This window comes from Amblyraja radiata, chromosome 14, assembly GCF_010909765.2.
Source record: "Amblyraja radiata isolate CabotCenter1 chromosome 14, sAmbRad1.1.pri, whole genome shotgun sequence".
NCBI lineage: Eukaryota > Metazoa > Chordata > Chondrichthyes > Rajiformes > Rajidae > Amblyraja > Amblyraja radiata.
In genome coordinates, this window is record NC_045969.1 from 26,357,254 (window position 1) to 26,372,142 (window position 14,889).

General features: G+C 47.5%; 1 long non-coding RNA gene across 1 annotated transcript; it reads left to right on the top strand.

Annotated features, from left to right (window-relative positions):
• The first annotated feature begins 364 nt into the window (after positions 1-364).
• LOC116980911 lies at positions 365-9,676 on the top strand. Its single transcript, XR_004414097.1, has 3 exons — positions 365-400; positions 2,922-3,024; positions 9,527-9,676. It is a non-coding gene; the product is annotated as an uncharacterized LOC116980911 (long non-coding RNA).
• Positions 9,677-14,889: the final 5,213 nt, after the last annotated feature.

Here is a 14,889-nt window from a genome sequence, read left to right on the forward strand (position 1 = left end):
AGAATACAAAGATGCTGTGGATTGAATCTTAAACGTCGCTCCTTGAAAACAGACCAGTCCTTGATTAGATCCAAAGCTGTGAATGCCTCAGAAAAAATGTTCAAAGGGCTTTGGATGAAAGTTTTGGGCTCTGTTTCGAAATTTAATACACAGTCTTATTCTCCTGTTCTGGCAGCTACCTACAGGTGTCCCACAGGTGAGTATCTTCCCAGCAAAGTGTCTCGAACTATTTCACAGTGGCTTTCTGTTATCGGGATATCTTGCTTACGCAAGCAAATGCTCTCTTTGGCATAGTCTGCTGCTGAAATCAGAGCTTCGGGTTGTATTGTACAACCAAATGATCATTAAAAGGCAAGCTCTAATCAGAGCTGGTTGGGGAACATCAGCCTGGAGCAGAAAGGTCAGCTTTTGCATGCTTATTACCTGAGCGTGAGGCTGCATTAGCGAGTTTTGAAACGTTACGACTTCCATGGCCTAACGGCAAGCTTCTGGTGTGAGGAATCATTTACGCCTTGAGGATCAAAGGCCAGGCCTTTCCAATATCACATAAGGCCTCGTTTGTTTTCACACACCCTGAGACCTCCCTTTGATGCAGGCTGTTCATCAAAGCAACACCACTTCAGTGGATGTTCCTGCTTGTTTTCGGTGGAGGGAACAGTGACGGAGGATGGTGAAGTCAGCGGCCTGAGCCTGTCTCGTTTGTCCATCCTTTGCCCTGGCTCGGGTTGCCAACTGTCCCGTATTAGCCGGGACATCCCATATATTGTTGTTTTTAATCTGTTGTTAAATGTATGTTTTAGTGTATCTTTAGTTTTTAATTATGTGGAGGGTTGGGGAAAATTTAAAAAATTTATTTCCTCAATGGAGATGCGACTTTTTCCGTATCGTATCTCCGTCCGCAATGCGGCCTAACATCATGGAGCTGGCGGTCCCTTTGTCAGGAATTGACTTCGGGAGCTCCAACCATGGGAACCTGCGGACTAAACATCGTGGAGCTTGTGGTCCCTTGGTCAGGGATTGACTTTGGGAGCTCCAACTGCAGGAGCCTCGACAGCCCCGATCGCAGGAGCTTCGATCCCCGGCTGCGGGAGCATCGATCGCCTCGACTGCAAATGGTTCGAATGTCCTGACTGCAGGAGAAAAGAAGGGAAGAAGATAATATGTTATTGCCTTCCATTACAGTGCGATGTGGTGGATGTTTATGTTAATTTTCATGTAGTTGTGTGTCTTGTTGCTTTTTTGGTATGACTGTTTGGCAAATCAAATTCCTTGTATGTTTTTACATACTTGGCCAACAAATTACTTACAATTAATTAATTACAATTACAATTACAATTCATTTTGCTGACATGAAGGGAGAGGTTATTGTCCTGACACCATGTTACTAAATTCTCTATCTCCTTCCTGTACTCCGTTTTGTCATTGTTCATGATCCGACCCACCACAGTGGTGTCATCTGCAAACTTGTAGATGAAGTCTGAATTTGGCCACACAGTTGTGAGTGTACAGGGAGTATAGTAGGGGACTGAGAATGCATTCTTGCAGGGCTCTGGTGTTGAGAATTATTGTGGAGGAGGTGTTGTCACTGAATAATGGAAGAGCAGCTGATAGCACGATGGGACAAATGGCCTCCTCTCCCTTCGAGATTACAACTATAAATTATTCAGATTTAAGCGCATAAACATAGTTGGAGCTTGACCTATGAATTGATGTTGCTGATGTCACTGTCTTCATGGCATGAGCATGACTGGTGCCCCTTGCTCTGAAGATAAACATCATCCCACAAGGTAGGTACTGGTGTTTATGATACAACACACCCGCTAGGTTTTCCACCCTTCACCTTGCTACGGGAGGTAGAGAGGTGGGGAATACTAAGCCAGGAGAGCTGCTGACTCACGGCACCACAGCTCCATATTCAGTCCGGACCCTGGGTGTTGCCTTTGTGGAGTTTGCATGCTCTTCCTGTTTCACATGGGTTTCCCCCAAGTGCTGCAGTTTCCTCCCACAACCAAAAACATGCAGATTGGTCGGTTAATTGGCCTCTGTGAATTACTTTTTAGTGGACGGCAGGATCTGGTGGGTGTTGAGAATGTGGGGAGAATAAAAAATTGTGATGAATGTCAAATGAGTGCATATGGGTGGTTGATAATCAATGTGGATTTAGTGTTGCCGAAGGTCCTGTTTCCATGCTGTTTCTCACTATAACTATGACCTAATGTGAATAGTTCCTACGGTGCTAGGAAAGCAGCGTCAATGCCTTGGCAGTATGGGAAGCCAGGTTAGCTGGAGATTGCTGCTGCCCTGACCTGGCTGATGGTGGGCAGGTCTCTGTACATTGAGTTTCACATTGCTTCCCAATGACGTCATGGAGAGAGGAGACGTCAGTAGGAGCTGGGAATCTGGGCGTCTGTGGCCTGCAGCTATTGCATGGGCGAAGCAGAAATGGAAGGAGGGTTATAAAGAAAATAAAATCACCTGAAATTGAGGGTGAATAAACTTCGGTAGGATATCAACTCCAACTAAAATAACTTTTATAGACAAAGATGTCAAATCTGAATAAAAAGCTGGCTCTGGCTGGTGTTTGGAAGGGCAGCTTGTAGAGCGGCTGCCTCACAGCTCCAGTGACCTGGGTTCAATCCTCACCTTGGATGCTCTCTGTGTGATGTTCTCCCTGTGATCAGGTGCTCTGGTTTCCCCCACACCCAAAGACGTGTGGGTTAGTATGTTAATTGCTCCAGAGTGTTCATGATCTGGGGGATAGTGGGATGAGGTGGGGGGAAAAATAGGTTATGCGAAACGTTAATGGAAATATGGGATTGCTCGGTAAACTGGCATAGACTCGAGGGGTTAAATGACCTTCTGCCATGGCATTGGGAAACGTGTAATAACAGATAACAAGAGAATGGTATCTTGCATTCCAGTCATCGTTTTACCGCAGAGGAACAGGACAAAGTACTGGTGGTGAATGGGGATCGAATGTCAAGAGGAGGAATGTAGTGGATTTAATATTAACATTGACGGGAGGTAATGTAACACCGAGTAAATAAACTTGCAGGACACGGCAAACTCAACTGCTGGTGAGGTGGATTGGAATGCCATACTGTTAATGGTGATCCATTCAAAATGACCAGAGACAGAGATTATGCATTTATGTGAAAATGCATCCTCTTTTTTAAAGATGACTGACCCACAAGTTTAACATCGGTTGTGGGAGAGTTACTGTGAAGCTACCTACGGCAGGGACCTAAATGGCACTCAAGTGGTTGGAACAAGGGTAGGCTTGTGAGAAACAAGGAACTGCAGATGCTGGAATCTTGAGCAAAACACAAAATGCTGAGTAACTCAGCGGGTCAGGCAACATCCGTGGAGGGAATGGAAAGGATGATGTTTTGGGCTGAGATCCTTCTTCAGACTGGTTTTCGCAGGGACGGGGGGGAGGGGTGGAAGCTGGAAAAGAGGCAGGGCTAAGACAAAGCCTGGCGAGTGATAGGTGGATGCAGGTGAGGGGGGGGGGGGGTGATTGACAGATGGGCAGAATAAGTGATAAAGGCTAGAGATGAAAAGGAGACAAAAAAGTGTCAGATAAGGAGCGAAGAGGTGAAATGTATAGTCAGATGGAGAGATATAGATTGAAGGGTATGTGGGGGGGGGGGGGGGGTGGGATGGGAGGAGGGGGAAAAGGGCAGGAAACTTGGAGAAATGGGTGCACACCAGGGTGTGGGAGCACAGGAAAGAGATAAGGAATAGGGGGTATTACTCAAAATTGGAGAATTCAATGTTCAGATGGTTGTAAACTGCATACACATCTTCAAATCTCATGCACTGCATTTGGTGCTCCTGAATGTGGCCTCCTTTACACCATCGAGACCAAGCATAGTCTAGGCGCGCGGTTTCACTGAACCCCTGTGCTCTGTCCACCAAGGGCAGCTGGATGTCCCAGTTGCCATTCATTTTACCTCCTCCGCCCATTCCCACACTGACCTTTCTGCCCTGGGCCTCCTGCATTGCCAGAGGGAGTCCACATGCAAACTGGAGGAACAGCACCTCAGATTCCGCATGGGTGGCTTACACCCAATGGAATGAGGATTGAATTCTCCAATTTTCAGTAATTATGCCTCTCATCCCCGCTGTCCTGCATCCATATCTCCTACTAAACTGCACTCTTTATATTCCTCCCCCTTTTCCAGTCCCCTCCCACCTTTATCTCTCCCTCTGGCATTACATTTCACTCCTCCACTCTCCTTATCTGGCACCCCTTTGTCATTTACTCACCTCATCTACCAATCAAACCCACCTCACCTGTATAATCTATCATTTGTCAGCTTTGTCCTGTCCCCACCTCTCTTTTCCAGCTTCTCTCCCCTACTCCAATCAGTCTGGGGAAAGTGTCCACAGATGTTTCCTGACCCGCTGAGATGCTCCAGCACTTTGGTTTAGTTTAGTTTAGTTTAGAGATACAGCGCGATAACAGGCCCACCGAGTCCGCACCGACCAGCGATCCCCGCACATTAACACTATCCTACACACACACTAGTGACAATTTATACCAAGCCAATCAACCTACAAACCTGTACGTCTTTGGAATGTGGGAGGAAACCGGATATCCTGGAGAAAATTCATGCAGTCACGGGGAGAACGCACAAACTCCGTACAGACAGCACACGTAGTCGGGATCGAACCGGGGTCTCCGGTGCTGCAAGTGCTGTAAGGCAACAACTCTACCACTGCACCACCATGCCACCCACTGTTTGTGGTTTAGGCTTGAGTGAGAGAGGTCAGGTACTAGCAACCTTCACCATTCCATACCTGGTCTGATCACTCAATGTTGCTCACATGACAGGATTTAGATTTGCCCCTGCGGCTGACAGTAAACAGACGTCTCCACAGTTTCCCGTTTCTGTTCACCAAGGAGGACGTTTGATAAGATTGCCTGGCAGAGATAGCCAGCAACAATAACAGTGCGCAAACCTGTTGCACTGTTCTATCCTGGCTTGCTCAATCATTGGAAAGTAGGAAGCAGGCTAGTGATAAGGGCACAGATACACCTCATCCTCCAAATAGAAACATAGAAACATAGAAAATATACGTGCAGGAGTAGGCCATTCGGCCCTTCGAGCCTGCACCGCCATTCAATATGATCATGGCTGATCATCCAACTCAGTATCCTGTACCTGCCTTCTCTCCATACCCCCTGATCCCTTTAGCCACAAGGGCCACATCTAACTCCCTCTTAAATATAGCCAATGAACTGGCCTCAACTACCTTCTGTGGCAGAGAATTCCAGAGATTTACCACTCTCTGTGTGAAAAACGTTTTCCTCATCTCGGTCCTAAAAGATTTCCCCCTTATCCTTAAACTGTGACCCCTTGTTCTGGACTTCCCCAACATCGGGAACAATCTTCCTGCATCTAGCCTGTCCAACCCCTTAAGAATTTTGTAAGTTTCTATAAGATCCCCCCTCTGTCTTCTAAATTCTAGCGAGTACAAGCCGAATTCTAGCGAGTACAAATAGAGATGTAACAGCATTTAAAACTCAACACTGAGTCCACTGAACACTAGGGCATCCTCCACTGTCAAAGTGAGGCCACACCTCCTCATATTTTGCTTGGACAGCTTACAACCCAGCGGCATGAACTCTGATTTCTCTAATTTCAAGCATCTCCAGCATCATCTCCCATCCCCACTCCCCTCGGTTGTGCTACTAGTTCCACTGATCGCATCCTTGTATACCTTTTGTTATCACATCTTCCCCAGCCAACAATGGGCCATTATAGGCTCCACCCTTCCTGAAGCCATCTGTTGCCGTCCCTGATTTGTTCTCGCCTTTTTTCACCTCCACATTCCCCCGCCCCCCACCCCCCCTCCACCTTTACTTCCAGTCTGAAGAAGGGTCCTGACCTAAAACACCACCTATTCTCTTTCTCCAGAGATGCTGCCTGATCCGTTGAGATCATCCAGCATTTTGTGTCTATCTCAACACTGAGCCAGTAACTTCATGGGTTACAAACATCAGTTCTCCGAAGACATGTCGGGAAAATGAAAATGTGGGCAGTGGACAAAGTTTGCAGATCCATTCTCCTTGTGCATTAGAATGATATTGCCTATCAGTGCCTCAACCAGGCACAATCTTCATACAAAATGGTATATCAGTAAAGCCAAGACATATGTGGCACATTGGCAGCATGGTGGCACAGCTGATAGAGGGGCTTCTTCACACCTCCAGCGACTCTGGTTTGATCCCAACCTCCGATGCTGCCTGCGTGGAGTTTGTACGTTCACCTTGTTTTTAATGCAGGTGCTCCAGTTTCCTCCTTCAGGGTGTGAGGGTGTGTAGGTTGATTGGATACTGTAAATTGCTCCTAGTGTGTAGGTGAATGATATCATCGGATTAGGGGGGGGGAGATGATTGGAATGAGGGGGGACAATAAGAAATGGGATTAGTGTCAGTGTAAATGGATGGTTGATGGTTGGCACAGATTTGGTGCCGAAGGGCCTGTTTCCACGCTGTATTTCTCCATGACTCTACAACTCTAAGAGTCAGTGCATCAGTCTCTACACTCTGTGTCAGCTTGGTTTGTCTGCACGCCTCATATGTGAGTTACCACTAGAGCTGGGAGCAGTGGGAAGAAATGTGTGTGTGCGGGGCAGTGTGTGGACAACACTTCCTTCTGCCTGTTCTGCTCACAGTAGTTTATACTTTAAATAGTCTAACCGCAGGAGGAGTGGTGGTGGGGGAGCTTTGTTAAATCAAAGGACAGGACAAGGTCTGCTCCCGTGGTACAAGTTGCGGTGTGACAGTGGGAGGTCACTTCACCGGCTGTGAGACTTTTCCGGGCCTGGCGTTTATTTTGGTCAGCACATCCATCAGCAAGTTAATTAATTTTGATGTTTTGATGAAGAGAGTGCAGTTATGGAGCCATAGAGAGGTACATCACCAAATAGACCCTTCAGCCCATCGACTCAGTGCTGACCATCAACCACCCATTTTCATCGTAATTCTACACAAATCCCATTTTATTCACTTCACATTCCCATCAGCTCACCAAGAACGATTTACAGCACCAGATTAAACTATTAACCTGCACATCTTTGGGATGGGATGAAACCGGTACCTATAATAACATTTAAAAGACATTTGGCCAGGTCGATGGATATGAAAGGTTTAAAGGGATGGGAATATGGGCCAAATTCAGGTAAATGGATAGTATAAATGGGGCAATTTGGTCAGTATGAATAAACTGGGCTGAAGTACACTGGTTTCCGTGTTCAGGGAGAATGTACAACTTAATACATACAGCACTGGAGAATGGGATTGAACCCGGTACCGGAGCTGTGAGGCACTGCATCATCCGTGGTGATTGGAGATTGGGACGTGGTGTTGGAAAGTGGATTGACTGACTGGTCAGAATAGAAAATTGAGCCTTTCTGAATTGCTACATCCATGGGGTGGCACAGTGGCGCAACGGTAGAGTTGCTGCCTTCCAGCACAAGAGACCCGGGTTTGATCCTGACTACGGGTGCTGCCAGTATGGAGTTTGAACGTTCTCCCTGTGACTGTGTGGGTTTTCTCCGGGTGCTCCGGTTTCCTCCCACACTCCAAAGACCTACAGGTTTCCAGGTTAATTGGCCTCAATAAATTGCAAATTGTCCCTAGAATGTAGGATCGTGTTAGTGTGCGGGGTGACCGCTGGTCGGCGCGGACCCGGTGGGCTTGTTTCCACACTGTAACTCTAGAGTCTAATGTCTAAAGAAATGAAAGCATCATGGCCACGTGATCTACAGATCAGAATTACAGATAAACTTACAATATAGAAACTAAAAGCAGCAATAGAGGCAAACCAAGTTTGAGCCTCGCTTCCTTATTAGGCTGCGGAATTCCTTGCAGGCAACTGCTTCCTGCCACTGATTGCAAGGGAGCGGGAATGAGCATAGTCCTCATCACCGTGACACTCATTTGGTTTGTCACATGGTGTTCACCAGATCTAGAGAAGGCAGTGTCAACTTCTGCAAATGTGAGACTCTCTCCTCACAGTGGGAATATTTGTGACGCTTGGAGACCTTCCCGCTGGGGTTATCGGCTTCTCTTACCCACTTCACTAAGCAAGAGTCAGAGTCACAAAGTCGTACAGTGCAGAAACAGGCCCTTTGTCCCACAATGTCCACGGTGACCATTGTACTTCAAGGCAAGAAAGTAAGGATGCCCGGGGTTATGGGGAGAAGGCAGGAGAATGGGGTTGAGAGAGAAAGATAGATCAGCCATGACTGAATGGCAGAGTTAACTTGATGGGCTGAAAGGCCTAATTCTGCTCCTCGAACCTATGAGCAAGAGTCAAGAGTGCTCAATTGTCAAATGTACCAGGACCGGAACAATTAAATAATTCTTACCTGCTGCAGCTTTATGGGTTTCATTAACGCAACAACACAACAAATATATATACAAGGAACAATAAATTACCATTTATACTGGGTAACCTGCTGAAGTATGTAGAACCATCTTGTACCAAGTCCAGAGTTTGCTGCTGAGGTGAGGTTGTGGTTCGGGTAGTTTAAGAGTATGATGGTTGTTGGGAATAAACTGGAGGTCACAGTTCTCAGGCTCCTGTACTGTTTTTCCTGATGGTAGCATCGAGAAGAGAGCATGGTCAGGATGGTGCGGGTCTTTAGAACATAGAATATAGAACAGTACAGCACAAGAACATATCCTTCAGCCCACAATGCCAGTGCCGAACATAATGTCGAAATAAGAAATCTCATGCCTACATATGACCCATATTCCTCCTTTCCCTGCATATCCACCTGCCTATCTAAAAGCCTCTTAAACATGACTATTGTGTCGGCTCCACTACCGCCCCTAGCAGAACGTCCCAGGCACCCTCTACCCTCAGTAAAAAAACTTGTACCAGCATATTTCCTTTAAACTTTGTCCCTCTCACCTTAATCCTATGGACTCAATTCCTGGGATAAAGGTTCTGACTGTCCTTGCTGTCTATGACTCTCATACTTTTATATACATCTATTAGGTCTTCCCTCAACTACTGGTGTTCCTGAGAAAACAATTCAAGTCTGTCCAGTCTCTCCTTGTAGCTTATACCACTTCAGGCAGCATTCTAGTAAACTTCTTCTGCACCCTATCCAAAGCCTCTACATTCTTCCTGTAATGGGTGACCAAAACTGCAGGCAATACTTCAGATGCAACCGAAGCATCTGAAGCATATAGAGGTGCATCATGACTTCCTGACTCTCATAATACCCCTACTAATGAGGGCAAGCATACCATAAGCCATCTTTACCACCCTATCGACTTGTGTTGACACTTGCAGGGAGCTGTGGACCGAGACTTCCTCTGCACATCAATGCTGTTAACAGTCTTGCCATCATCTGTATACCTTCCCCTTAGGTTCAACTTTCCAACGTGCATCACCTCACACATGCTTGGATTAAACTCCACCTGCCATTCGTCCAACCCATTTCTGAAGTTGATCTATATCCTGCTTTATACTTTGACAGCTTTCCTCATTGTCCGCAGCTCCAGGATTTGATGTTGTCTGCAAATTTGCCAACCAACCCGTCTATATTTATGTCCAAGAGGTGCAGCGACAATGTTAGAGACCCGCGTTCGTTCCTGACTACGTGTGCTGTATGGAGTTTGTACATTCTCCCTGTGGCCACGTGGGTTTTCTGCAGGTGCTCCGGTTTCCTCCCACATTCGAAAGATGTGCAGGTTTGTACGTTAATTGACTTCTGTAAATTGTCCCTAGTGTGTAGGACCGAACTAGTGTATGGGTGATCATTGGTTGGGATGGACTCGGTGGGCTGAAGGGCCTGTTTCCATGCTGCATCTTTAGACTAATTTATATATATTACACACAACAGAAGCACCAGTACAGATCCCTGCTAGTCAAAGCCCTCCAGCCAGAATACCAGGCAAAACCAGGAGGCAGCTCGAATGTCGGCGAAACATCACTCCCTGACGAGCTCAATGCGTTTTACGCACGCTTTGATAGGGAGAATACTGATGTGCCTTCCCGATCCCCCATTCGCTGTGATGGCATTTCAGTCTCAGTCACAGAGGCCGACGTCAGGAAATCCTTCAGAGGGGTGAACCCCCGAAAAGCACCTGGACCTGATGGTATACCCGGTCGTGTTCTAAAAACCTGTGCGGACCAACTGGCTGGAGTTTTACACGGACATTTTCAACCTCTCACTTCTGAGGTCTGAGGTCCCCACCTGCTTTAAAAGGGCATCAATTATACCAGTGCCCAAGAAGAGTAAGGTGACGTGCCTCAATGACTATCGACCAGTGGCACTAACGCTGGTGGTGATGAAGTGCTTTGAGAGGTTGATCATGGAGCAAATCAACTCCTACCTCGACAAAAATCTGGACCCACTGCAGTTCGCGTACCGCCACAACAGATCAACGGTGGATGCGATCTCGCTGGCCCTCCACTTCACACTGGACCACTTGGACAACAAAAACTCATATGTCAGGCTGTTATTCATCGATTACAGCTCGGCATTTAACACAATCATCCCCTCCAAGCTGGTTACCAAACTCGCAGAACTGGGTCTCTGCGCATCCCTCTGCAATTGGATCCTCGACTTCCTCATTCACAGACCACAGTCTGTTCGTATTGGTGGAAATGTATCAGCCTCGATAACAATCAGCACGGGAGCACTTCAAAGCTGCGTGCTCAGCCCCCTGCTGTACTCACTCTATACCCATGACTGCGTAGCCAATCACAGTGCGAACTCCATCATCAAGTTCGCTGACGACACCACTGTTGTGGGGCGTATCACAGATGGGGATGAGTCAGAGTATAGAAGAGAGATCGAGCAACTGTCCATATGGTGCCAGCGCAATAACCTGGCCCTCAACACCAGCAAAACCAAGGAACTGATTGTGGACTTTGGAAGGAGTAGGAGGGGGACCCACAGCCCCATTTATATCAACGGGTCGATGGTTGAAAGGGTCAAGAGCTTCAAATTCCTGGGCGTGCACATCTCTGAAGATCTTTCCTGGTCCGAGAACACTAATGCAATAATCAAGAAAGCTCATCAGCGCCTCTACTTCCTGAGAAGATTACGGAGAGTCGGTTTGTCAAGGAAGACTCTCTCTAACTTCTACAGGTGCACAGTAGAGAGCATGCTGACCGGTTGCATCGTGGCTTGGTTTGGCAATTTGAGCGCCCTGGAGAGGAAAAGACTACAAAATGTAGTAAACACTGCCCAGTCCATCATCGGCTCTGACCTTCCTTCCATCGAGGGGATTTATCGCAGTCGCTGCCTCAAAAAGGCTGGCAGTATCATCAAAGACCCACACCATCCTGGCCACACACTCATCTCCCTGCTACCTTCAGGTAGAAGGTACAGGAGCCTGAAGACTGCAACGACCAGGTTCAGGAATAGCTACTTCCCCACAGCCATCAGGCTATTAAACCTGGCTCGGACAAAACTCTGATTATTTATAACCATTTACTGTTATTTGCACTTTATCAGTTTATTTATTCATGTGTGTATATATTTATATCATGGTATATGGACACACTTATCTGTTTGTAGTAAATGCCTACTATGTTCTGTGTGCTGAAGCAAAGCAAGAATTTCATTGTCCTATACAGGGACACATGACAATAAACTCACTTGAACTTGAGAATAACACCCTTCAATCACAGCCTTTATTCTATAAATAAACCAAATCTGAATTCATATGACCAAGTCTCCCTGAATCCCGTGCATCTTATTCTTCTAGATCAGTGTCCCGTGCATCTTAATTTTCTGGATAAGATTGCTAGATGTCGACTCTGATAATATTGGCTGCCTTCTTGAGGCAGCATTTCCTGTAGTTCACTGTGATGGTGGGAAGATCAATACCCTGGGTGGATTGGGCAATGTCCACCACTTTCTGCAGCTTCCTTTGTTCTTGGGTGGGCGAGTTACGGAACCTGGCCAGGATGCAACTTATCCGTACTGGTCCTAGTTACCCACATTACTGGTCCTAGTTACCCACATTAAGCCCATAATCGTCTATGCCTCGGCAATTCACGTGCTTGTCCAGATGCTTCTTAAATGTTGCGCGCATCGCTGTCTCTACCATTTCCACTGCACTCCCGAGTGCAACCACCTACAGTTCCTCATTACACTTGCCACCTTTCACCACATACCAATGCCCTGTTGTTTTATACAAGCCCAACTATTACCTGCCTTCCCTGGCGAGTGTACACCAAAGGGACCATATTCTTCTAGCACCTAAAACCTCTCCGTGCTCAGTGTTGAGAAGCCCCAGCCCTGTTTAATACGTGGCCCCTTCAGCCAGTGGTTCTGTATTTCCATGGGCGCCCCCTCCCACACATCAGAGCTTGTATTCATGCCACGAGGCCTGCAGGGCTGTGAAAACAGAGTCAACATCTTGCATGTGTGAAATCCAGGAATATTATTCATGTAATTAACCGAATGGGGAAGGAGGTTTGGGCGGAACACTTTCAGTCTGAGGCCAATTCAGCAATGGGAGGATGGGCCTGTTGCATGCAGCTGAGGCTGGACTGTTAGAGATTGGTGGGCATACCTGTGGAACATTATTCAGCACCAATGGGTGGCTTCCTGCCCTTGTGATATCAATTTCAACTCCCAGTATCTCACATAGAAGGACCAGGGCTGCTCATCCAGGTCAGCTCAGGCCAGACTTGCACTGTATAAAGCCCAGACATAGCTTCTAGTGCCCAAAGTATCACTGGTAAAGTATGTACAGACTTGGGAGAAATTCAGGACGGACTGTTTTTAAGTCAGGAGGATTGCACACATGAGTACATCATGCACTTTTCAACTGGTGTTGAAATTAAAAGTCAACCCAGTTCACATTCACCTTGGTCCTGCAATTCTTGGACATACGGTGAGATATAGGAGACCTAGACTGATACTGGGAAGGGTCATCGCTGTCAGCCATGGAACCCTCCACAAACCCCAGGCCCTGCAAGACCAGCCACTTCTTTCACCCCCACCATTGCTGGCCGAGCCTTCAGCAAACTGGACGCCAGGGTTCCAACTTCTCTCCTTCAAGCTGAAGATAGGCACAAAATGGTGGAGCAACTCAGCGAGACAGGCAGCATCTCTGGAGAGAAGGAATGGTTCGAGGCCCTTCTTCAGACACTCCTTCAAGCTCTCTGCCTCCCCACATCTGAGAAGCTAGTGAAAACCCATCCCCGCTTTTGGTCACCTTCCTCATTATGACGTGTTTACCTGCTGGGGCTCGGTAATGAAAGTCAGACTGGATTCTTCCAGCTAACGTTATTCAGTGGCAGTTCTGGTAACCTCCTGGGCATCATCTAGTCCCCAGTGCAATATTTATTCTCAGGGCTAGTTCTAGCCCGCTGCTCCATGGGTTAGAGACGGGGCACTCCCTCTTCCTGTCACTGTGAGCATGCTGCCTATTTTTAGCTCTCATCTCCCCTGGGGACCAATGTTCTGATGTAGGAAAGGAGGGAGGTAGGAACAGGGGGCCCTTGTACCTGATTGTTGGGACACGCTTTTGGCTTCAGCCACAGAGTCCTTGATGAGTTAATGTACTAGAGCCATCTGCCATGGAGGAGTCATTATCAGATTAGGAACACACTTCCAATCAGAGTTTAATTAACATCCCCCCTCTCTCTCCCTCCCTCCGCCCCCCCCCCCCTGCAGCTGTTGTATGTTATTATTGGTTTTATGTAGGAGCAAGAGGCAGGGGGAAAGTAAAATTAATTATTTCCTTCTGCTGGTCCAATCCTAGACTGCAACTTCGCAGCATTATATGGACTTTGATTAGGAATTGCGAGTTCAAAGAGAGGTTAATAAGTTTATTTCCATACAGGCCTGTGATATCGCGTCGTTGAGGGCAGCTGTTTATTTTGTCGTCTTGCTGAAAATCAGCCAAGCCTTCCCCGCTTACTGCAGGGTTTGCTGCACGTGTTAGGATGCCTGTAAACAAGACTCGCATTGTAACTCACCATTACCTCTGTGGTGTAGGGAGGAACTGCAGACACTGATGTAAACCAAAGATAGACACAAAAAGCTGGAGTAACTCAGCGGGACAGGCAGCATCTCTAGAGAGAAAGAATGAAGTTTAGGGTCGAGACTGAGCCTTTCACCTGATTCTCAGGCTGAAGAAGGGTCTCGACCCGAAACGCCACCTATTCCTTTTCTCCAGAGATGCTGCCTGTCCCGCTGAGTTACGCCAGCATTTTGTGTCTATCTTCAGTGGCCTTGCCCTAAGATCCCAGTTTCTACTGTGGTTGTGAGGTGTTCATCCCTGTGTACTGTACGTGTCTCTCTCAAGGGTTTACCCTAAGACTGGAGATGTCCAGTGCTTGCGAGACGCCTTCCTTCAGTAAATGAGCCACCAGAACACCTGGTCCCAATGACCAGTACACTGTGTTCAAGAAGGAACTGCAGATGCTGGAAGATCGAAGGTACACAAAAGGCTGGAGAAACTCAGCGGGTGCAGCAGCATCTATGGAGCGAAGGAAATAGGCAACGTTTCAGGCCGAAACCCTTCTTCAGACTGATAGGGGGTGGGGAGAAGGAAGGAAAAGGGGAGGAGGAGGAGCCCGAGGGCGGGGGGATGGGAGGAGACAGCTCGAGGGTTAAGGAAGGGGAGGAGACAACAAGGGCTAGCAAAACTGGGAGAAATCAATGTTCATGCCCCCAGGATGCAAACTCCCCAGGCGGAATATGAGGTGCTGTTCCTCCAATTTCCGGTGTTGATCACTCTGGCAATGGAGGAGACCCAGGTACACTGTGGACCAGTACACTGTGGCTGCCATCTCCCACTGAAAGGGATCCTATCTTCTTCCCTTCCTCCCTCCAGAATGAGCTGGGACATCTGTGTCTCAATCCCGAGAGACAGCGGCCAGTTACGCA